The sequence below is a fragment of the Carettochelys insculpta genome, chromosome 12 (assembly GCF_033958435.1).
Source record: "Carettochelys insculpta isolate YL-2023 chromosome 12, ASM3395843v1, whole genome shotgun sequence".
In the NCBI taxonomy this organism is placed as follows: domain Eukaryota; kingdom Metazoa; phylum Chordata; order Testudines; family Carettochelyidae; genus Carettochelys; species Carettochelys insculpta.
The window spans coordinates 6,228,518-6,251,471 of record NC_134148.1 but is presented as its reverse complement, the minus strand read 5'-3'; the positions used below and the strand labels follow the sequence as shown (position 1 = coordinate 6,251,471).

General features: G+C 55.8%; 1 protein-coding gene across 2 annotated transcripts in view; it reads right to left on the bottom strand.

The window, feature by feature from the left end:
- The window catches only part of LINGO1 (leucine rich repeat and Ig domain containing 1), a 541,157-nt gene extending 518,656 nt beyond the window's left edge, over nt 1-22,501 (bottom strand). For both annotated transcript variants that reach the window (XM_075006532.1, XM_075006534.1), the window contains exon 1: nt 22,254-22,501. The gene's annotated coding sequence lies outside the window, so the exon portion shown is untranslated. The remainder of the gene's footprint in view (nt 1-22,253) is intronic.
- Between the last annotated feature and the right edge of the window lie 453 nt (nt 22,502-22,954).

The window sequence follows — 22,954 nt, the reverse complement described above, 5'->3', positions numbered from 1 at the left end:
CTGGAGTGATGTGTCCTGTTCTGGGCCCTGCGTTTTAGCAACGATGTGGAGAAACTGGAAAGGGTCCAGAGAAGAGCAACTGAAATGACTAAAGGTCTAGAAAATATGACCAATGAGAGAAGCTTAAAAGAACTGTGGTTGTTTAGTTTAGAAAAGAGAAGGCTGAGAAGAGACATGACAGCAGCTTTCAAGTACCTAAATGGGTGTTACAAGGAGAAGGGAGAAAAATTGCTCTCCTGGGCCTCTGAGGATAGGACAAGAAGCAATGGGATTAAATTGCAGCAAGGGAGGTTTAGGTTGGAAATTAGCAAAAATTGCCTACCCGCCATGGTGGTTAAACTTTGGAATAAATTGTCTAGGGGAGTTGCAGAATCTCCATCATTGGAGATACAGTAGGGTCTCAAGATTCGTGAACTTAATGTTCGCCAATTAAATTATTAATGAACGGCCAAGCAGACACTTCCCCCAGGGCCCCGGGCAGGTGCACTGGCAGCAGCCACTTCCCCGGGGCTCTGGGAAAGAGCACCGGCAACCACCACTTTCCCGGGGCTCCAGGAAGGAGCGTTGATGGCCGGGCTCCAGGCGGGAGCCATATTTGTGAAATTCAACATTCGCGAGGGTTCTCAACACGGAACCCTTGCGAATGTTGAGATCCTACTGTATTGAAGAACAGGTTGAATAACTATCTAACAGGGATGGTCTCTGGCCCTACCACGAGGGCAGGGGACTGGACTTGATGACTTCTCTAGGTCTCTTCCAGTTCTAGTGTTCTATGATTCTGTCTTTTCTTTGACCATTTTCCAGTCAGCTCCATCTTGTTTGTTTATTAGTCCAGATCCTTAGCAGCTGTAAACCAGCCACTTCAGTGGAGTTGGTACCAGTTGATACCCACCGATGTGGCCTACTGTGCCCAGAATTTTAAGCAGGACTGGACTCTTGCCATCAAGATCAGGTGTGCACCCCACATCCTCAGCTCTCCTGCATGTTGGATGCTCCTTTGAAAATTTAGTCCTCATTCAAACAGGACTTGGCCTCTATGGAAAATACGGCCCCAACTGTGAGTGCAGAGATCTTGATGATCTGAGGCTTGGTCTACACTAGGCAAGTAAATCAACTGCAGATATGCAATTCTAGTTACGGCACCTGCATAGCTAGAATTAACTTATCTGCAATCAACTCACCTGGCCCTCTCACAGAAGGATGTCGATGGGAGAAACTCATGATACGGAGGAGTACAGGATGATGACCTCAGATAGAGACACGTGAAACCACACTATCAGGCATGTGATATTGAACTCCAGTAGCATAGACGTACCCTGAGTGTTGAGGAGAGCTGCATGTAAGACACAGGAAGTACTTGTTCTGCTCTGTTCAATCCTGGTGAGCAGCTGTTCTGAGCATTTCAATTAAAGGACAACGTGCACAAATTGTAGAGTGCAGAAGAGAGCAACAAAAAGGATTAAAAAAATTTAGAGAATCTGACCTTTGAGGAATGGTTAAAAAAAAAAACTGGACATGTTTAGAAAAAGAAGACTGATTGGGCACCTGTTAATAGTCTTCCGGTACGCTGAGAGCTGTCATAAAGAGGACAGTCATCAATCGTTCTCCATGTCTAACAAGGGTAGGATAAGAAGTAATGGACTTAAATCTGCAGCAATGGAGACTTGAGTTAGATATTAGGAAAATCTTTTCCATGCTTAGGACAGTCAATCTCTGGAACAGGCTTCCAAGGGAGGCTGGCAATCCCCTCACTAGAAGCTTTCAAGAACAGGTTTGACAAATCCCAGTCAAGAATGATGTAGGGTTGACTTAGCCCTTCCTCAAGGCCAGGGCCTGGACTTGACAACCTCTTGAGGTTCTGGCACATTTTTATAATCTCAACCCCACCAGCCCACTTCACCCAAAGCCAGCCTATGGCCCGGGAAAGGCAACTTCCATGCACTTTTTTCACCACCCCTGCTGTGAGTAACTGAGAAGGGCAAAGTGCAAGAGCGATGGGTGGGCATGACCCAGCGTGACAGTTCAGTGCAGGAACACAGGGTGCTCCCGGCAGCAAGGCTGCACTGGGGAGATTTATTGCTTGTGGCACATTGTCAGAGTGAGACACGGCTCATTAGTCCAAACCGAAATAAGAAGAAAACAATGTTTTAATGAATTTAAGAAGTGTGTGTGTGCAGGGGGAGAATCCAGGCAACTCTCTGAACAGCCGTCACTGGACACAGTGGCCTGGGCTCCACCAGCAGGTTTGATACTGCAGAATTCCCACCTCCCAGACACATTTGCGATGGCTCCTTCATCACTCCACCCCAGGGAAGAGGATTAGCAGAAATATCCTCTGCGCAACCCAGGTCTCAGTCGGAAGCCTGAAACGCCTCAGCACCGGCGGGGCTGGCAGCCCTGCTCCTTCCCGCTCAGCAAAACATAAAAACTTTAAATGCAGCTTCCTCTGGGCTACAGTCCTTTCACCCAAGTTATGCAGCAGGCTGCCTTCATTAGCGCATCTTACCGAGGGGATGCCTGTTACATCTCTGCTCTGCCGGATTTGGTTGTGAATAGGAACCAGATAAAGGGGAGCGCTGCATTCGCCCGGCCTTTGTTCTGTAGGCTGTTTGCTTGGCAGTGTGAAGAGGAGACAACGCGGCGAAGTGAAGGCCTCGGTCGGTCTTCAGCTTCGCCCAGTTTCCACCACCCCCACCTGTCTCGTCCAGTTACCCTTCCTCCACTGACCACACGCACACTCACCGGCAGCAGTGGGGGGAAGGGCAGCAGCTACTAGCACAGGACTCGGGTGGGAACCACCACCCCACTCGCTGGCGGGAAGCAGAGCAACACCGCAGGCAGCCCAGAAGCGGAGCTGCGTCAGTCCACTGTCCTCGGCTGCTGTCGGTGAGTGGTGGGGCTGGATCCCTGCTGCAGACGCTAGACCCCGCCCCCATGTCCCCCCAGGGCAGAGGCTTGGGGGAAGAGGGGCAGTGCAACACAATTTCTCAACTCCCCGAGGCCAGTTTCCAGTCAATAGGAACTGAGAGGTTTTGCCAGGGTTGGAGGCAGCACAAGAAACCAGCCAGTGGAAGCTGAGAGATTTTGCTGGGTGGGGCATTGCCAGGAGTTCCCAGCAGCACAGAGAGCCACATGGAACAGCCAGTGGGCTGGGGCTGCTGGTAGGCAGGGATGCCGCTTAGGGAAGCGTCTCCCAGGGAGAACCAGCCTCTGACCCCCTCCCAGACCCTGCATCCGCTCCTACACCCCTCTGCCAGGCCAGAACCCTGCTCTGCACCCCAGAGCCTGCATCCCAATCTCCTGCCCCAAATGACAGCCCGTCTTAGACCTCACACCCTCTCCTGCACCCCGTCCCTGACCCCAAGCTCCCATCTGCATCCAGCCTCTGCCCCAGACCCCGCACTTCCTCCACAGAAAAGTACAGCCCCTGACCACTTGCTAAAATCTTGCAGTCCCCCCCCCCCCCCCCCCCGCATCAAAAATTACTTCCCACCCCGGCCCTGGGAGATACCGGAGGGCTTCTCTCAACCTATCTGCCATGAGCCCAGCAGCCAGACACAGGGGTTACCTAACCTGCAAGAACAAAAGCAGTCACCAAAAGCCCATGCGCAGTCCAGCCAGGACTGATTTTACCTCTTTCCCTCTCTCTGCTCTGCTCCCTGCCTTCCCCTCGTGTCTCTATGGAACTAACACGTGACACCTTCGGAGAATGACTCTCTCCTCCAGCCTTGGAAGCTGCACCGGTGGACCAGGCAGCTGAGCGAGGGGACAGCTGCAAATAACAATACTCTGCTTCCCTTTCTTTAAGCCTTCCCAAGCATCAAGGCGCCTGCTTCCCCTCCTCTCTCTGATACCGTGGGGAGTCAGAATCCCCCAGGGCTGGCAACACTCAATTTTCTGGCCTTAATTTAGCAAGCTGCTCTGGTTTGTTTTCAATCCGTGTTACACCAGTGCAGGTTCCCAGCCACCCCTTGCTTCACCAACGGGGTGGCCTTTAGCTGAATTACAATGAAAATTAAACACCCCGCTGATTGCATTGTTTACTCTCATCTTTAATTTAAGAGAGCTCCGTTTTGAATTGGACCTGCACCTGCCAGTCTGCTGCAAAAAGGTAAGTCCCGGTCATTGTTTGTGGATGGGGTCAGCACGCACCCTACTGCTGTCAGGAGAGCTCTACTAGCATGCAGCAGTGCAAGGACCGCTTGCCCTTCCCCGTGCCCTTGCAAGGAGCTGGCACCTTTGTGGAGGTCACAATGGAATCAGTTCAGGGTTCTAGCACAGTGGGATCCAACCTCTTGAAGCGCGAGATCCCTTTTGGAATGTAAGTGCGTAACCACCCCCAGGTGGGCTCAATCCTGGGACCTCTGGAGCTGAGTGAGGGAGCCCCTACAATTGGAGCTAGAACTCAGCTGTCTTGCAGCTCAGCTTGTGTGGAGACTCGATCTTGCTCTGCCTGTATGTGGTGTAGGTGCGATACACCACAGGTGTGTGGGTTACAAGTACAATCCAGGGTCTACCTCAAACCCCTGGCCCTGCCCCTTCTCCAAGACTCCAACCCTGCCCTGCCAGTGTCACGAGCCCCCACCCTGCCCTCCCCATCTTCACTCATTTCACCAGACTGAGACAAGATCATGCAGGCTCTGGTCTTCGGCCAAGCGGTTCAAAGTACGTGAGGGGCTCTGGACTGAGCCTGAGGCAGAGGGCTGGGACGCAGGAGGGGGTGCAGGTTGCAGACCCTGGCAGGAAGTTTTGGTGCGGGAGGGACTCAGGACTGGGGCAGAGGTTTGGGTTGCAGGAGGGGGTTCAGACCCGGGGTTTGAATTCAGGATGGCCACTGACTGGGCACTGCTTACCTCAGATGGCGGCACAGTGAGCTAAGGCAGGGTCATCCTGCCTGGCTCTGTGCCACTCCTGAAAGTGGCTGGCACGTTCAGCAGTGGCTCCTGGAGGCACTGGTGGCTCTGCACGCTGCCCCCACACCTCCCTGTTCCCAGCCAATGGGAGCTGCAGGGCCAGTGCCTGCAGGCAAGGGCGGCACGTGGTGACTTCCTGCCCCGCCTCCCCCAGGGGCCACAGGGACATACCAGCCGCTTGCAGGAGCAGCGCAGGACCGGGGCAGGGGGAGTCTGCCTTAGTCCCGCTGCGTTGCTGTACTGTTAGCAGCCGATCTCCCTATTTTGGCAGCAGCAGATTAAGCAGATTCTGGGAGACTCCTGGCCAGTGTTCTGCATTTCATGGACAGAAAAAAATAGAGGGAGTGTATTTGGTTAGGTGCACCCATATCGAGGTGATGTGCAGATGTGGGCCACCAGCAGAAACCAAAAACTGAGGTCTACTTTTCAAACATTACCCCAGGGATAATTCCTCCAGCCCCGCCAGGCGAGGCAGGTTAGAACTCACTGCTCGAGGAATTACATTTAAGCATCAGTGAGAAATAAAAATGATGAAATGCACAGTCCAAAACCGAAAAAAAACACACCTTGAACGAAGTAAAAGTAGTAACATCACCACCACGGGCATGTACTGGGTTGGGCAGTGGAGCCAACAGCCGCTGCAGGCCTGGGGCATGCTGTGGGGGCCCCGGGTCCATCCTCTCTCCCAGAAGCAGCGGGGCTTGGGCAGAAGGGGCAGGGCCAAGGATAGCCAGAGCGTGACGTGGCACTGAGCCATCCCCCCAGCCCTCAGAAGCCAGGCAGACTGGGGCTCCTGTGGCATTTTAAAGGGGCCCAGAGTTCCCAGCCACCATTACCACCACAGTAGCAGCAGCGGCAAAGCAGGCTGGGACGCCAGGCCCCTGCGAAACGCCCCACCCCTGTGCAATTGCCCCAGCCCGTCGGTGGGCCTGTGGCAGGGAGGGGAGTGAGAAAGGCCATGTGTGTTTGTGTGAGTGACAGATCTGCACTGCCCCTTTAAGTGTGCGGAGCATGTTCAGACATAGGAGCAGCAAGCTCCCTTCACCTCGAACCCTGTCGTGTTCCCCTCCCTTCGTGGAGATGGGGTACGGGGAGTGGGGAAGGGGACGCGCTGACATCAGCATCTCCCTTCTCTGCCTCTCCCCCCTGGATGGCAAGCAGGAGGATCCCAGGAGCAGCTGAAGTACCAGCACTGGATAGCCTCCCAGCCAAGTTGGTGTGGCTCACCTGCCAGAGGCTCCAGGATCTGCCCATAGATCCTGACCACTGGTCCGTGACTGCCCTGCTAGCAGGAGTTCCTCTAAGGAGTTCCACGGGAACACTGAGAGGGTAGCCAGAAACAATCCACTGACAGCAATGTCCACAGGGGGTCACACATGGCTCAGGACAGCCTGAGAGCACCAGCTGGCGGCGTGTTCGCAATGATGCCAGGCCAGCCTCGTCCAGCAGGCGTGGAAGCGGTGCCAGTAGGGCAGCTAAAATCTCTCCCTCCCTTCCCTCTCCCACTGAGAGTCCTTCTGGCAGCTCAGAAAAACCTGCAGCCCCGGGCAGGCCAACCCACCGCTCCTCGGCAGCATTTTCCTAAATGAAACAATAAACAAGAAGCGGTTTCGGATTTTCCTGATGCTGCAGTTTCTCATTAATCCCCACAGTAAACACAAAGGAAAAAACAATTAACCTAAAGGAGATGCTTTCTGCTTAAAGATACAAATGGATACTAAAGCTGGAGACAGAAGAATCTCTCTCAGAAGCGATAAGGATGAGACCACAGGCCTGGCACAGAAAAGAACAGCGTCCAGGCCTGGCTAGCTTTCCTGCCAAGAATATCCAGGAATCTCTAAAGCTCTTGGGCCACCATCCCTCTCACAAGCCCAGCGGCTAACAGAATAAAGCCAGCCCCTGTGTAAACTCATTGCCTCCCCTTGCTCGGAGCAGAAGGGAGTCTCCCAAAGGAGAACAGCTCACCAGTAAGTCCCCACTCAAGTCTCGGCTGTAACCCTCCTTGGATTCTAGCCAAGGAACTGGGTTTAATCTGAAGGCAGCCACGTGCTCCTTGGGGGCTTTCCCTCTCAGGAAACCAGAGGTCGGAACCGGCTCCTGAACCCAGAGGCTTTCAGACACGACCAGACACAGTGCTTCTTGCTCTTGCTTGGCCCTGGAAGGGACGGGCAAAGGAAGCAGGTCCTCTCAGAAGTGCGGGAACGGAGACAGTGGAGCAACAGGCCAGAGCACTGTTCTGCCCTCCTATGGACAGCTGGCACTGGAGAGCCTGGGGAAGGCTCAGCCCCCAGCATATCCAGCCGTTATCATCAGTGACAGAGTTGGGAAGCGATATTAAACCCAGTGATTCAGCCTTTGATCTCCATTACAGAGCAGGGCAAGACCACTGCTGGGAGGCAGCTTCCCCTGCAGCTGCTACTGTGGGGCTCTTACGCCTGCCTCTGAGACACAGGGGGCTGCTCCACCGCAGACAGGTCCCTGAGCCAACCCAGAGGTTCTCTCCAACAGGATGGGAGCACAGTTGAAGCTGTGAGGAGACCCCTGTGCCCCTCCCTCCAGTGGGTCCTTTCACAACAAAGCTGGGGGACCGTATCAGCATGGGACCCCAAAGGGCAGCAAAAAGAATGGAAGGCCCTCTCCCACCGGGGGAAGGAGAGCTGCTCGGCTCACCCTGAGAAAGGAGCGCTTGCGGAGCCCCCACGCGCAGGGCTTGCTTGAAGAGCTAATGAGACTGAAGAGCATGGGGGCAACTAGCTGGACCCCAGGGGCAACAGGCAGAGGAACGTGGACATGGGGAATGTGTCCCTCAAGCTTTCTGCCCTTCTCATGGACTCACAGAAGGTTACGGTTAGAAGGGACCTCAGGAGGTCATCGAGTCCAGCCACCTGCCCAAAGCAGGACCAACCCCAACTAATCCTCCCAGCCAGGGCTTTGTCAAGCCGGGACGTAAAAACCTCCAGGGATGGAGGTTCCACCACCTCCCTAGGTAACCCACTCCAGTGCCTCACCGGGGCAACACGTGTGAGGCACGAGGGGGCCCCCGCCCCCTTCAAATGCTGTGGGTGGGAGGGGCTGGGCAAAGAGCCTACGGCTGGACTAGTGAGGTGACCTGGCACCACAGCACACGCTCACTGGCAGTGTCGGGGGGAAATGAAGGGACGCGGCCCTAGCCTGCCAGTTCCCCATACTCCCAACTGCATCGCTCCACCTCCCACCGGCCAGTGCGGGGGCACTCCTGCCCCTCCCCTGAGCAAGACGGCCAGAAACCAGGCTGGCAGAATCGAGCCTCACTCCTGCTGCTGGTGCCAGACCCCCGCGAGTCCCTGGGCCATGCTGCTCAGGGGAGGGAGCTTGAGGGAAAGACAGGGTGGGGCAGATGGGGCTGGAGAAGGGGCAGGGTAGGGGTCTGAGGCACAGGGAGGGAAGACGCCCTGGCCCTCCTGCAGGCTCAGAGTGGCACGAGGAGGAGTCACGTGGAGGGGCCAGCCATGTGGCCAGTGCCCTGCATGTCCCTCCTCAGCAGTCACCTCCCCCGCCCTCCCCTGGGCGTTACCACCCTCCTAGTGAGGTAGTTTTTTCTAATACCCAACCGAGAGCTCACACACCACAACGTGAGACCCCTGCTCCGCCTTTTGTCAACAGCCACCACCGAGAACAGCCTCTCGCCATCCTCTTCGTAACCCGCCCGCAGGCTGCTACCCAGGCCCCCATTGCTCTTCTCTCCTGCTGACTAAACAAGCCCAGCTCCCACAGCCTCTCCTCAGAGCTCATGGGCCCAGCCCCCCGATCTCTTCTGTTCCCACCACCGGACTCTCTCCAATCTGTCCTCATCCTTCCTGTAATGGGGGGCCCAAACTGGGTACGACGCTCCAGATGTGGCTTCACGGTACCAAACAGAGGAAAATAATTGCATCCTTCAACCTTCTGTCAATGCGCCTCCTAACGCACCCCAATATGCCATTAGCCTTCTGGGCTACAAGGACGCACTGTTGGTTCATATCCAGCCTCTCATCCATTGTAACCCCCAGGTATTCTCCAGAACTACTGCTTACCCAGTCAGTCCTTCCACCCTAAGCGCAGGGCTCTGCACTTGTCCTCGTTGACCTCATCTGATGTCCTCTGACCCAATCCTCTAATTTGTTTAGATCACTCTGAACCCCACCCCTACCCTCCGGTGCATCAACCTCTCTGAACCCCACCCCTACCCTCCGGTGCACCAACCTCTCTCCCCAGCTCTCCCCTCTCTCAGCCGCACTCTTGCTGAGGGTGCAAACCCACCCGTCATCCAGATCGTTAATGAAGATGTTGCACAAAACAGTGCAACCAACCCCTGGGGAACTCCACTTGATATTGGTCAGCTGCCAACCAGACATCGAGCCATTGGTCACTATTCTTGGAGCCTGACAATCTACTCACCTTTCTCTCCCCTTTATGATCCATTCATCCAAGCCACGCTCCTTTAAATTGCTACTAAGGCTACTAGGGGAGACCATATCAAAGTCCCTCTAAGTCAAGGGCAGGGTTCCCTATCAGCCGAGTGCTTGGGTGGCCGCCAGAAGAGATTCGGGTGCTGCCCAGCTGATTAGCAGAGCCCTACAGCCATCCACAGCCGGCAGCCTGGGTTCCTATTGGCAGTGCACCATCCACTCATGCCTTGGTGCATATAACAAAACTTATCCCGCCCATGGATGGAAAAAATTAGTGGGAGTGCTGGTCAAGGTATATCATATCCGCTGCCTTCCTCATGTCCAGAGGGCCAGTTACCTCCTCACAGAAGGCAATGAGGCTGGTCAGGCATGAACTGTGCTTGGGGAGTTCATGCTCACTGTTCCCCACCACCTTCCTCTCCCCCGAGTGTTCCAAAATGGACTCCTTGGGGATCCCCTCCATGACTTTTCTGGGGACTGAAGTGAGGCTGGGTGATCTGTATGCTCTGGATTGTCCTCCCCCTGTTTAAAGAAGGCAAATATAATGCCCATTTTCCAATGGTCCAGGACCTCCCCCGATCACCAGCAATTTTCACAGGCAATGGCCAGTAACTCTGCAATCACATCAGCCAACTCCCTCAGCACCCACGGGAGCATTAGATCCGACCCCATGGACTTGTGCATGTCCAGCTTTTCCCAGTAACCCTTCACCTGTCCTTTCACTACTGAGGGCTGCCCACCCCCTTCCCATACTGTGCTGGGAGCTGACCTGCTCTGTGAAGACAGAGGCAAAAAAGCATATTGAGTAGCTCCCAGAGTGAGGCATCAGAGCCCTTATGCTCAACGCTCGCCTCCAGCAGCATAACTCCTGGGGCACTGAGCCTCACTGGAGAGGATGAACCAGAGTGCTGGGGCTGCGGAGACCTTGGAGAACTCAGCGCTTGGAAGGGCAGCAGGACCTAACGGGCACAGCCCTGGACTGGGCTTCGGGAGACCTGCATTCCGTTCCTGCACCTGCCACTGACTTACTCAGGGTACTCCGGGAAGTTGCTTCCGCTGTGAGCCACTGTTCCCTCCCCCGCCCCACACCCCTACTGGCCTTTGCCTTGTGTGTTTCGATGGTGAGCACTCAGAGCCGGGGTGGGGAACCCTTTTGGGTCGGGGGCCACACAAATGAGAAGCAAAAAGCCCACTTCGCGGATGTGGTCCCTGGCTAGGGGCAGTAGGGTCTGGGTTGGAGGGAGGTGCAGGAGTGGAATGGGGGCAGATGACCTGGGCCAGAGCAGGGTGCAGGAGTGGTCTGGGGGGCGGGGAAGAGTCTGGATGGGGGGTGTCCTAGATGGGAGGAAGGGTGCGGGGGGGTGGGGGATCTAGGAAGGAGGGGGCATGGGGGGCTGGGCAATGGGGTGCAGCTTATCTTTGCAGCACCTGACACACAAGACCCTGCACCTCTTCCCCACTGCTCCCAGGCCCTGCCCTCTGTCACTCTGATTGGCCAGAACTCCAGCCAATCAGGGCAGCAGTATAAAGCCTTTGGGTAGGCTACCGAGGCCGCTGCTGCTCCCCTCTCCTTCCCCGGCCAGGGGACTGCAGTGAGTGGCAGCAGAGCCCAGAGCCGCTTCCTCTCCCACCCCCTGGGCCCCAGCAGAGCCTGTGGGCTGGACCCAAACTGCAGCTTGCCTGATCTGGACCATGAGGCTTGGGGCCACAAACCTTTCACCCTGCCGCAGGCTGGATGCCATGGAGGGGAGCCCTGAGCCTTGGGGTCCAGACCCAGACAGGTCCCAGTCCAGATCCGGACCATGGGCCGGGAGTCCCCCTCCCCGACTTACAGGGAAGGAATGTCTAGCACTCTGCACACGTACAGCACCTAGCACACTGGGACAGAAAGGCTGGCTTGTAACAGCAATGATCAGGCACACATGCAAAGCAGTCTTGCATCCATGGGTGACGCCCCAGAGCAACTGCACACGGGAGTTCAGCTCCAGCCCACCTGCAGGCATAATGCCACACCAGCGACCGCCGAATCACTCTGCGCTGCAGAAAGGGGGCACTGCCAACAGGGCCTTGGGATGGCATCCCCGGAGGAGCCAGACCCCAGGCAGCAGCTCGTTCGAAAAGGGACGGCATTGGTTTGCCCAGACACCAACAAGCACCTCGGTAACTGGTCATGATGGGGAAGGAAGCGGACAGGGCAGTTTAAGGGGTGGGCCGTGAAATATGATATAAGTTTAGTGCTTTCTCCCAGCATGGCAAGGGCTCTGACAGTCAGGACAGCACAGAAAGCCAGAGGGACGGCGGCAGGGGCACACTGCATAGTGCCTGAGCCATGAAATCAACAAATCCATCACCTTTTTCTCAAAGAGAAGAGGACTCCTTCCCCTCCCCGCACAAATACTGTACTTATAGTTACCCCACTGCAGGAGGATGGGAACTCAGCCAGCCTCCCGCTCAAGCACTTTATAAATGCAGGACTGCAACGCTCACCCCTCTAAGACCCGGAGCATTGCCATTAACTGCATTAGGAGCAGGATCAGACTGCCAGCACACAAAGTGCTACTGTGCCAACGGAGGGGGAAGGGGAGCTGGAAGGAATGCAAATTCAACACCAAGTGGAGTTCTCGGGAGGCAAAATACAGGTACTTATGTGGGCGTTTCTCCAGGAGTCTGGGAATAACACACCTGTGCTTGCGATAAGCACCAGGGGAAGATGTTTTCATGAGAAATGCGCATCTGAGGGCTTTAAATCTCAGCCGGAAAGCATGGCCACTTTAAGAAAGGGTGGTGGTGGGGGCAGACCCCTGGGCAGGGCTGGGGGAGCTGGGACTGCTCTGTGCCCCTGGCAGAAGGGGCAAGGCTGGGGTAGCCAGTCCTCAGCGCCTCCCAGACTGCGGCATGCTTCACCCACCCGCCGCGCTACCCAGAGCAGAGATTTAAAGGGCCCAGGGTGGCTGTACCAGCAGCAGCGGCTGGGAGTTCTGGACCCTGTTGGATTGCAGGACCGCAGGGCGGTTGCCCCCAGCTGATGAGCCTGAGAAAGGAGCTTTGGGGCTGCACCCCAAGCTAAGAGCTGCAGCCGTGAATCCCCTGCGTTGCGGGGGGACACTCAGCATGCTGTCATTCCTCCCCACTCCATGCTGGAGTCATGTTTCTGCAAGCACCAGGAGGCTCCGTCCTTTCACTGCCCTCATCTGGAGCGTCCGCGGTGCCCATTGCCTGGGAATTGCAGCCAATAGGAACTGCAGGGGCGGTGCCTTCAGGCAAGTGTAGGATGGTGCAGGTTCTGAAGCTACCTGTTCCTTCCCACCACCAAACAGGGGCTGCCCAGGTGAGCGCCCTGCACTCTGATGCCTTGCCCCAGCCCCAAGCCCCCTTCTGCACCCCAACTTCCTTCTAGTTCCCATGACCCAATCCAGAACCACCAGCTCCGAGCCCACTCCAGCACTCTGGCTCCCTCCTAGACCCCACACCCTGATCCCCTCTTGCATCCACACTCCTGCCCTGAGCCCGACGCTGAACTCCAAATCCCTTGACTCCAGCCCCCTCCTGTACCCCAAATGCCTCATCCCAGCCTGACTCCACAATCCACACCCCCAGTTGGAGCCCCCCACCCCCTGCCTCAAACCACAGCCCCCTCCTACACTGTAAGCCCCTCACTTTGCCCCTTCCCAGAACCTAAGTGCCCCACAAAAAATCTAATAATCCAGGGCCCCTGGAAAGTTAATGGAACCATGCTGACAAATTCCTTTTCTCCTCACCCCAGCTACCCCACTACACTGTGCTGAGCATTTGGGAAACCCGTTTCCAGTCCCTGCTAAGGGAGAACTCCTTGAACCTAACCTAATGCCGAACAAAAGAGCCATTTCTTCACACGAGACACAATTATTTCACCAGGAGGGTGGTGAAGCACTGGAACGTGTTACCTGGAGGGGTGGTAGAATCTCCATCCCTAGAGGTTTTTGAGTCCTGGCTTCACAAAGCCCTGGCTGGGATGATTAGTTGGGGTTGGTCCTGCTTTGGGCAGGGGGCTAGACTCGATGACCTCCTGAGGTCCCTTCCAGCCCCAGGATTCTATGATTCTAATTCATGGAACTCTTTGGCAGAGGATGCTGCGAAGCTAAAACTGTACCTGGATTTAAAAGAAAGAACTGCATTCAATTCACAGAGCATAAGTCAATCAATGTTCCATTAGCCATGATGGGCAGAGATGCAAAAGCCCACAAGTGTCCCCAGCCTCTGCTTGCCAGAAGGTGGAAATGGGCAATGGGGGATAGATCACCTGATCACCGGTTGTGTTCATTCCCTCAGAAGCCCCTGGCACTGGCCTCTGTTGGAAGACAAGACATTGGGCTAGGTGGGCCTAGGTTCTGCCCAGCGTGGACGCGCTGATGTTCTTACCAACGAACGCACCGATCTGTGAGCCGGGGGCAGTTCCTAATTCAAACCCAGATCCATTTGTGACTTTCACAAGCAGGGCCTGGACCTTTATTGGGACCCAAACCCAAGTGCCAGACCCAAAGGCACCAAGCCAAGCTTAGTCAGTTGAGAACCAGAGCTATGTTTTGTAGCTTAGGGCCCAGGACATACTTTAAAGGAGAGTTTTACTGATTCAGCTACAATGCTGCATGCGACTAGCAGCTTCCTGAGAGGCAGAGCTGAGCCTGGAGCTGGTTCAAATCCCGCACCATCACTCCTCAGGAGTGACTCTACAGGCACAGCAGAGGCTGATGCTGTTCTCTGAGCTTAGATCTTTTTTCCCAGGGATCAGTTTATTATTCAGTCACAAACCTCACCAGCAAGGCTGTTCTAGCCAAAGCAGGGGCTGGGTCTTTCCCTTTGCATCCCTCCCTTTGCATACTGCAGCTTTCATCCAGCTCAGCTTACATCCTGAACAGGGATCACCTGACCCTTTCCCAACCTCCCAGCCAGGGCTGCTAGGCCTCAGGATGCAAGGCCATTAACGGAGCTGAGCAGCCAGTTACTGAGGCCAGTGTGGTCACTGGAGTTAAGCCCAGGTCTTCAAAGCCACAAAGACCCCTAACACCAATTGCTTTCGATGGAAGTAAAGCACCTCAATGAGGACTGGGACCCGACCACACCATCGAGTGACACCAGCACTGTCCTGGTATCAAGAGCCAGGCTGAATTTTTCCAGCGTTCAGCAGTTAGTAACACCTGCTTGGTAACAGGACAGAGTTTCAGGCCACCGGTTGGGGCTCGCCCTCCACAACGTAGCCCCTGCTGACATGAGAAAGGCCCCATTTGCTGTCTGTCCCAGCTTAGCCTGCTTCCAGATGGGCAGGAGTAGGGACGGGAACAGCAGATGCCTGCCCGTCTCCAAGAGTAGGCATCTCTGCCACTCACAAACATATGGGCTGCACATGGCCAGCTGCAGCCAAGGAGGCTAGCCGTGACTTCCTGAAGGTGTCCTTTGCTGCTGAAGCAGACGTGCCAGCTTGGGCTGCCTGGGAAACCTTATCCATTCCCGCAAAGCACCAGCTTAGGCTGGCCACCGCCCAACACCAGGTTCTCAGACATGCTGGAACCCAAGTCCAGGCTTCTCCATTCCTTCTTCCTCCACACCTGGGAGAGCTCCGCCACCTCCTTCCCTCACAGACCATGGCCTCACCCTCTGTCGCCTTCCCCTCTCATCCTCCCATGCTGTGCATTTGTCACTGCAAACAACTCGCCTCTCGTTATTCCTGGGGAGGCACTTGGGCCTCTGAACTGGGACCTGGCTCCAACCATGCCAGGCCCGGATCCGGGATGGGGTTCAGAACCTCCCCAGTGCTCTCAAGTCCTTGGATCTGGGCCCACTTCAGGTCTGTCTCTTGTGAGTAAAGCCAGGCCTTGCCCTTCTGCAGCTACACGGAAACTCCACGCCCTCCCCTGCCCCTCAACCCAGAGAGCACCAAAGAGTCAGTAACTCTTCTCTGGCAGGGTGAGGGCTGGGAGCAGAAGGAAACAGAGCAATGATTTTCACTCTAGAGCTACGTGAGGCTGTCACCAACAGTGAATGACAGCAGTGGAGGGTGTGGGCAAGAGGGTGGCGGGAAGGTACTCTGTTTATTATTACAGTGCTGGTCTCCATCAAGACGCAGGCTGTCCTGGATCATACAATCCTAGGGCTGGAAGGGACCTCGGAAGGTCATCGAGTCCAGCCCCCTGCTCAAAGAAGGATCAACCCCAACTAAATCATCCCAGCCAAGGCTTTGTCAAGCCAGCACTCTAGGGATGGAGATTCCACCACCTCTCTAGGTAACACATTCCAGTGCTTCCCCACTCTCCTGTTGAAATAGTTTTTCCTAATATCCAACCTAGACCTCCCCCGCTGTAATTTCAGATCATTGTTCCTTGCTTTGTCATCTTTCACCAATGAGAACAGCCTCTCGCCAGCCTCTCAAGCACCCCCCTCAGGAAGTTGAAGGCGGTTATCAAATCGCCCCTCACTCTTCTCTTCTGCAAACTAAATAAGCCCAAAATCCCTCAGGCTCTCCTTGTAGGCCAAGCGCTCCAGCCCCCTCATTGTTTTTGTCGCCCTCTACTGAACCTGCTCCAATGCGTCCACATCCTCTTATAACATGGGGGCCAGAACTGGACACAAAGCCTCAGTTCAACTAAAGACTATGAAGCCCAGTTGTGCATTCCTAACATGGGGGTAAGGTAGAAGACCAGAAGCCCTCCAACAAACGTGGCGGTCTGGGTCAACTCTAATCCAGCCAGGTCCCCACCTCGCTCTGCCACTGTGTCACAGCCACTAAGCTGAAGAGTTCACTCTGCGTGTCCCCTTGCCATCGCTCACAGCCACTCACGTTCCAGCCTGATAAAAGGTGCTTGTTCACTTACTCCACTCCAGAGGTCCAGTCTGGAGCAGAATGAAATGCCTCGCTCAGACCCAACTTGCTTCACGAGCTACGCACTGCAATGGTACGGAAAATATAGAGAACTTTGAAGTTCGCAGCTTTTAAATGTGCCTTAGTATAGGGAACACATAATCAAAGAGCAAGCTCGGCAGCGCTCCGACTAGCATTCCTGAGCGCCTGGATGTCACGTTCCTTCCCTTCTGGCCACCTGGGAGCCCAGAGTCAATACTGCTTTAACAGCCAGAGGAACAGCTTTAGTAGTAGTTAAGCAAATGTTTAATGCACAGAGAATCCAGGTGGCATTTCTGATTGTCATACCACTGTCAAAGCAGGCTGGGGACTCGTGTTCAGTCTCTGATGCTTGTTGCTCCCCTCTGAACCCCCTGAGTCGGAAAAGCTGACATTTCCCAGACATCCTGAACTGCAAATGCCATAAATCAGCTGATTTGCTCCAGCTGAGGATCTGGCCTGCAGGTCTTATGTTCAGGTACACAATTGGGTTATTTTGTGAGGGTTAAACCCACGGTTGATTACTTTGGCCTGCAAAGGGGGAGGATAAGCTATTGGATTTGCAGGTATTTTAAGGCCTGCTGTGGCAATTTTTGTCAGAAGCTCTTATGATCCAAAGCCCACTGGCAGGTGCTTTTTTTATTTGGCACATAAATCAAATTGTAACAAATTCACACCACACACAATCTGAAAACTCAGCCCCAGCCCCTATCCTTTCTTTGCCCAGGGCGAGTGACAACTGCAAGACTTTTGCAGTCCAGCCTCACGACCTGACGCCAGCAGGTCAGGGTGCAAGAGCGCCAAATCAAGAGAGGAAGCATCAACGTGTTGCGATACAACATCACACATTGCAACAGGTTATTCTAGGTCTCTCAGACCTCCAGCGTGAACTGTCCTAGAGGTGCTCGTCCAGCTGGCAAGACTTGCCGAATTGTTGCTCTTTTATTCCTAAATATCCTCATTGGCAGATCAGCCTGCTTCCCTTTCTCCTGCGCAAACCTCACCCCTTGCTCTACTGCAGCCGCCTAGAATACTCACCAATGCCAGTGTTTGGCTTTAGCCTCCATGGCTGAGTGTGCCAGCAGATTGCTAGTACGCTGGGCCAAATGTGCCACTGAAATGCATCTGGCGAAGAGGGTTTCATCATGTCATAGAACTGGAAGGGACTCTGAGACTCTAGTCCCCTGCCCACATAGCAGGACACCCCTAAATCTAACCCGCCCCTGACCCTTGAAAGGCCCCCTCAAGGACTGAACTCCCAATGCTGGGTTTACAAGGCCAATGCTCTAAACACCGAGCTGCTCCTTCCCCGGCTGGGTGTTGGGCATTTTACCCATGAAAGCTTATGCCCAAATAGCCATTGCCTCCCAGGTCACTAAGCTCTTCACACTCTTACTCGGCGAGGCACTTTCTCTCAGCTAGGGATACAAAACGGCCCAACACGAGGCCCACTGCTCCACCAAGCCACGGGTAAAACCAGCCGCAAACGGCTAGTACTTAATATTTAGAAGAGGGGGAATTTAGTCAGGAGGAAGAGAGGGATAGTTTGCCCCAGGCTCCCATGCATGGGAATTTGACCATCCCTCCTCAGCGTGCTGTTCTAAACTGCCCCTACTCCCCACCCCCAGCTGCTCCTTTTAAAAACTAAAGCTCATCTGGCAACCCACTCTGAGCCCTCTCCTGAAGGCATTCCCGGGGGAGCAGACAGGGACTCTGCTGTGCCTTCTCTCTTAGGCCAGATACTCAAATCACACAAATCAACCTCTTTCCGTCAGCCTCAATGGATTGCTAAGCCTCATGGCAAGAGCCCAGACCACCTGAGGGGTTCAGTGGATTGATGTGGCCAGACCTTCCCACAGCAGCTGCTGTCCATTGGTCAGGATGGCCACCTACCTCAGCACCACGAGAGCATGGTCCCAAACGCACCTTGCCCCAGCTTACCCACAGCAACGCTGCATTAGGGCACCCACAAGACACACAGCAACCCTGTCACGTGACCCAGGTTTGTCACAGATCTGTTTCTCAAATAACGAGAGTATAGCTTTTGCAGAGACAGCCTACCCTGGCTGCCCCCTGAGACTGCGTGTGTACGTTATAGCTCAGGGATGCGCTCAGATACCATGGAGATGGGTTCGGCCTGTTCAAATAGAGAGCTCTCTTTCTTGTTATTCGCTCAGATCAAGAGAACGTCACCTCAGTTCAATGTCAGTTTTACTCCGTCTGTGCAGAAAGCTCGTAACGGAAGAGAGTAGCTGGGGCCAAAAGCCACGAGGGAAAGAACGGGACCTGTGAGACGCTTTTGGTAGTGCAAGCCTCAGAAAGGTTCATCCAAGTTTTAGATGATAATCCAAACGTCCGGGAGGTGGCTCCAAGCACAGAGCTCGGCCCAAGGCCCACCGGCGTCCTGGCAGTCTTCCCACAGTCGTTAACGGGCACTGGAACTGGCCACCAACCTTTAGAAACTCCCCCACACAGTTCCACCGAAGCAGGCGTTCACACAACCCAGCAAGCTCCGGCGCTGCTCCAGTGCGACTGGGCGAGGGTGGCACCGCCTCAACTTCTGAGGAACTCTAAGATGGGCTCAGTCGTTTCTCTGACGCTTGGGCTGGGCTCTGAGGGAAGCCGGCTGGGGAGAGTGTGGATGAAGGCAGGAACCTTCCCTCACAACACGCGCTGTTTCTGGGCTCTTTAATTCCTGTAGCTGCGCCCCACAGCAGGACAAGGGGGGGGATGGGGAACAAGCAGAGGCAGCTCACTGCTCCCACCCAAGGTGGGGCGCGTAGTCCTTGTGGGGCTATGCTCTGCACTCTGCCACTAGCCAGGCCTCCAATGCAGCCACTGCTCCCCTGCACGCCGTCGTACACATCACAGCCCGCAGGGATCTCTTGTGCAAGACCTCTGTGCTCTGAGCTGCTAGCTCAATAGGAACGGAGCCTCTTGGGTGTGCTCACTGGCTCACTTTCATCAGGGGCTCTGTTTATGGATTTTAAAACAAATATAACCATTCCGGTTTCCCTTGGGAGGGACCCACATAAGGGCTTGTCAGACAGGTACCAGCTACAGAAAAACTTTCTGCAGTAGCAAAGCACTAGCCTGTTACCTTTAGGGCCCTTCTCACACTGTCCTGTCTTCTAGATCCTAAAAGCAGAGATCATAACAAAATCCTCCCCCGGCCCCCAGTTTCTATCCATTGTGACTTTGCTTGTTTGCACTCAGCTCCTAAAGCCATCAGAAGCAGAACCGGGTACTGTCTCTTTAAACCTTCGGTTCCCTTCACTGCCGGAGAAGGCATGTGAATGAAAGTACAGAGCAACACACGGCACATCTGGATGAGCAATAAAAAAAAAAGTTCTCTCCCTTTTTGACTGCATTGCCCCAAACACACTCCTGACGGGCTCCAGCCACAGACAGACCTGATTTTGCGGTAACTGTATGGCCCCATTGGGACCCCACCACTGGAGAGTTGCTCACTGTGGATGCTCCTGACATCTGATCAGCATCAGACCCTGGAGTTCAATGGATGAGACCCATGGAGTTCAGCAGCGACGTGGAGGAAAGGAGACAGATGGTGTGTATGGTCCAGTCCTCCAGTCTTAGCTGAGCTTGGGGACCCTTTATGCGCCCAGAGCTCCTCCTCTGGAGCTATCAAAATGGAGAGGACTGCCCTGCTGTCCGGGTGAAGGCAGCCTCTATGGAGGGAGTGGATTACCTAATAAATGCAGGAAGAGAGACCTACTGAACAATCACTACAGCTCACTAGCTCTAGAGTCCCTGGAAGGTGTCTCCAGACCACCCACTTGCAGCACGTAACTATCTGACCAGTACGCCCTGCAAACCACAGCTTCTCTAATGACATAAGGGCCAAACCACTTTCCTGAGAGGTCCAGCAAAGGGAATGTCTAAGAAGCTACGCACCAGGAAATGCCAAGCCATCTGGAGGGAACTTGGGTACTAGGTTCTTCCCCCATACCCCTACTCCCATCAGAGTTCCTGCACACAGACCCACACTGAAAGGTGTCCCCTCTAATTCCCAGCCTGGGAATTCCACCTTAGGAAGCTTTTCACTCTTTAACATGCAGTTTTATAGCAAGAACAAGGAGCAGTGGGGTGGAAGCTTCCATCTTCCATGCCTATTTCACTCCATAACAAAACACACAAGCTACAGACAGTAGGCAACTCCCTCCCCTCCTGTTCACCCTGCACAACTCTACTGGTGCATTCAGGTTTTGCCTGATTTAGGGATTTTCTGCAATCTAGTACAAAGCCTTCCTACACACCCCCTATGGAGACAGTGTTTTCAACTCACTCTCCAGTGCATGAAAATTAGCTGTCATCTTGCACCTGCCAAGATCTTTGTCCCCGTGGATTTTTCCAAAGCAAACACCAGAGGGTAACGTATCTTCCACAGCACATCTGATAAGAGAGGGAGCCTTTCATCCTTGCCTTGGTACCCTACTCACATACAGACTCCGTGACTCTCAAGCAAAAGGAGGAAATAACACATTTGCTCCCCGGTGTGACTGGTAAGCCTCCTTTGCCATTTGGTCCCATAGAGTAAAGGCAAGAGATGCTGAGCTGATCAAAACAAGAGATGTGTGGATGACTTCCAGAGCAGGCTGGGTAAGGTACCAGGAGGTCTGGATTTACCACCCTAGACTCCCTTATAACCCTGAGCAAATCACAGTCCCCCAGCTGTAAAACAGAGGTGATGGTTCCAGGAACAGGGCTCCTCTTTTCCTCTGTGAGCATACAAAGAAGGGTTGCTGGTCCCAGTAGGGGCTACCATCATAACACGGATCTTTCCTTTGGTTTCAGCCTGTGCTCCTGAGCCCCGGAATTTCCCATTTGAGTCTCAAAGCCAAACTCTAGCAAAGCCACCTTGTTTCACCGGTTCCTGCTGCAAATCAGCACTGTCACCTAGCCCAGGTCACCAGAAAGCTGCACCCAAACCAGCAGTGGGCTTGTGGGGCAGAGCAGGAGAGGGGCTTTAGCTTGGGTGAGGGGCTGTTGGCCTGTTTCCCAGCTGTAGTGGACCACTCCAGACAGCTTCACTCAGCTTTGGTGAGCAGGGACTGTGGCTAGCAAGTGCATCACACCTCACACACCAGGCTCCGTGGCGGGACCTGAGCATCCCACGCCAGGGTGAGGGGCGCTTCTGGTGGCAGACTGTCCCATGGCCACACAGCACTGTTGGACCTGGGTGCTGTGAACACCCAGGTGTCACAGGAGAATGATGTTCCTTGCCCCACGCCACAGCCTGGGGCGTGCTGGGACACGCCCATGGGAGCTGCCGGTCTGTTTTCCCCTCCCTGCCTCTCCTGAACTGCTGCCCATGCAGGTGACAAAGAAAACCATCGAGGCCAGGCTACTGGGACTCTGCCCCTTCCGAGAGCCCCACAGGTACCAGCCAGGAGAGAAGGAAAGGAAGGAAACCAGCGAGGCTTGGGGGAGAGCGAGCAACCTCTCTCCCTGCAGCAGCGATGGAGCTGGGTTTGCCTGCTGTGCCACGGAAAGCGGCCGGTTCTCCGCCTGGGCTGGGTGTCTACATGCACCCCCGCCCCAAACCCACCCCGAGCACCAGCCAGCGGAGACAGGCTCCCACTGCTGCGACCACACACCCTTCGTGCAGGCAGGGGGTCCCAGCTGCCCCAGCTGAGCGATTGACCAAGTAGCCCCTGTCCACAGAGCCCCCCACCCACACCACTGCCCAGGTAACCCCCTGTCTGCCCTGCTGCCCAGGCAACCCCCTGCCCACCCCCAGGTAGTCCCCCCCCCACAGGCAACCCCCTGCCCACCCCCAGGTAGTCCCCCCCCCACAGGCAACCCCCTGCCCGCTCCCCACACACAGGCAACCCCCTGCCCACCCCCAGGTAGTCCCCCCCCCACAGACAACCCCCTGCCCGCCCCCAGGTAGTCCCCCCCACACACACAGGTAACCCCCTGCCCACCCCCAGGTAGTCCCCCCCACAGACAACCCCCTGCCCGCCCCCAGGTAGTCCCCCCCACACACAAGTAACTTCCCGCCCCTACCCCGGCACTCACCCGCCGTGCCCGGCTGCCCTGCCAGGATGCGCCGCCGCAGGCGCTGGGGACCGGCCCCGGGAGCTCCGGGCTCGGTCTCCGCCGTGCGACGCTCCGGGAGCGCCGGCCACGAGCCGGGCGGGGCCCCGCGGGAAGGGGCTGGGGCTGGGCGAGCTCGCAGCGCCGCGCTCTGGCTCGGCCGGGCGGACGCGCCTAGTGCTCCCTCCCGGCGCGGCTGGAGCGCTCCCGCGGCCGCCGGGGCCGGCTCATGCCCGCCCGCTCTCCCGCCGCCTGCTCTGCTGCCCGGGGAGGGGAGGGGCGCCCGGCCGCCCCGCCCCGCCCCGCGTGACATCAGCGGCGGCCGCCGGGCTGCGCTGCCCGCTCCGGCTCACACTGACCCCGCCCCGGGCGCCGGGCAGCGCACGTGGCCGCCTGCTCCCGAGGCCTGGCAGCGGGCTGAGGGCCTCCGCCTCGGGCCACCACGTTGCTCTATGGCAAATCCGGGACTGCGGGGGCTGCTGCCCCATGTCGGGCTCCTGGGCCATGGGGGCGGCTGCAGCCTCCCGCTGAGGGGGAGCGGAGGAGGAGGTACCACAACCTCCTGGCAGCCCGGGCTGCTGTGCCCAGGAAGGGGGCAGCTGCCCCAAGACCCCAGGTGCCAGGGAGCAGGAGCCCTGCAAAATCCAGGCCAATTTGCCCATTTTCTATGAAAAGTCGGGACA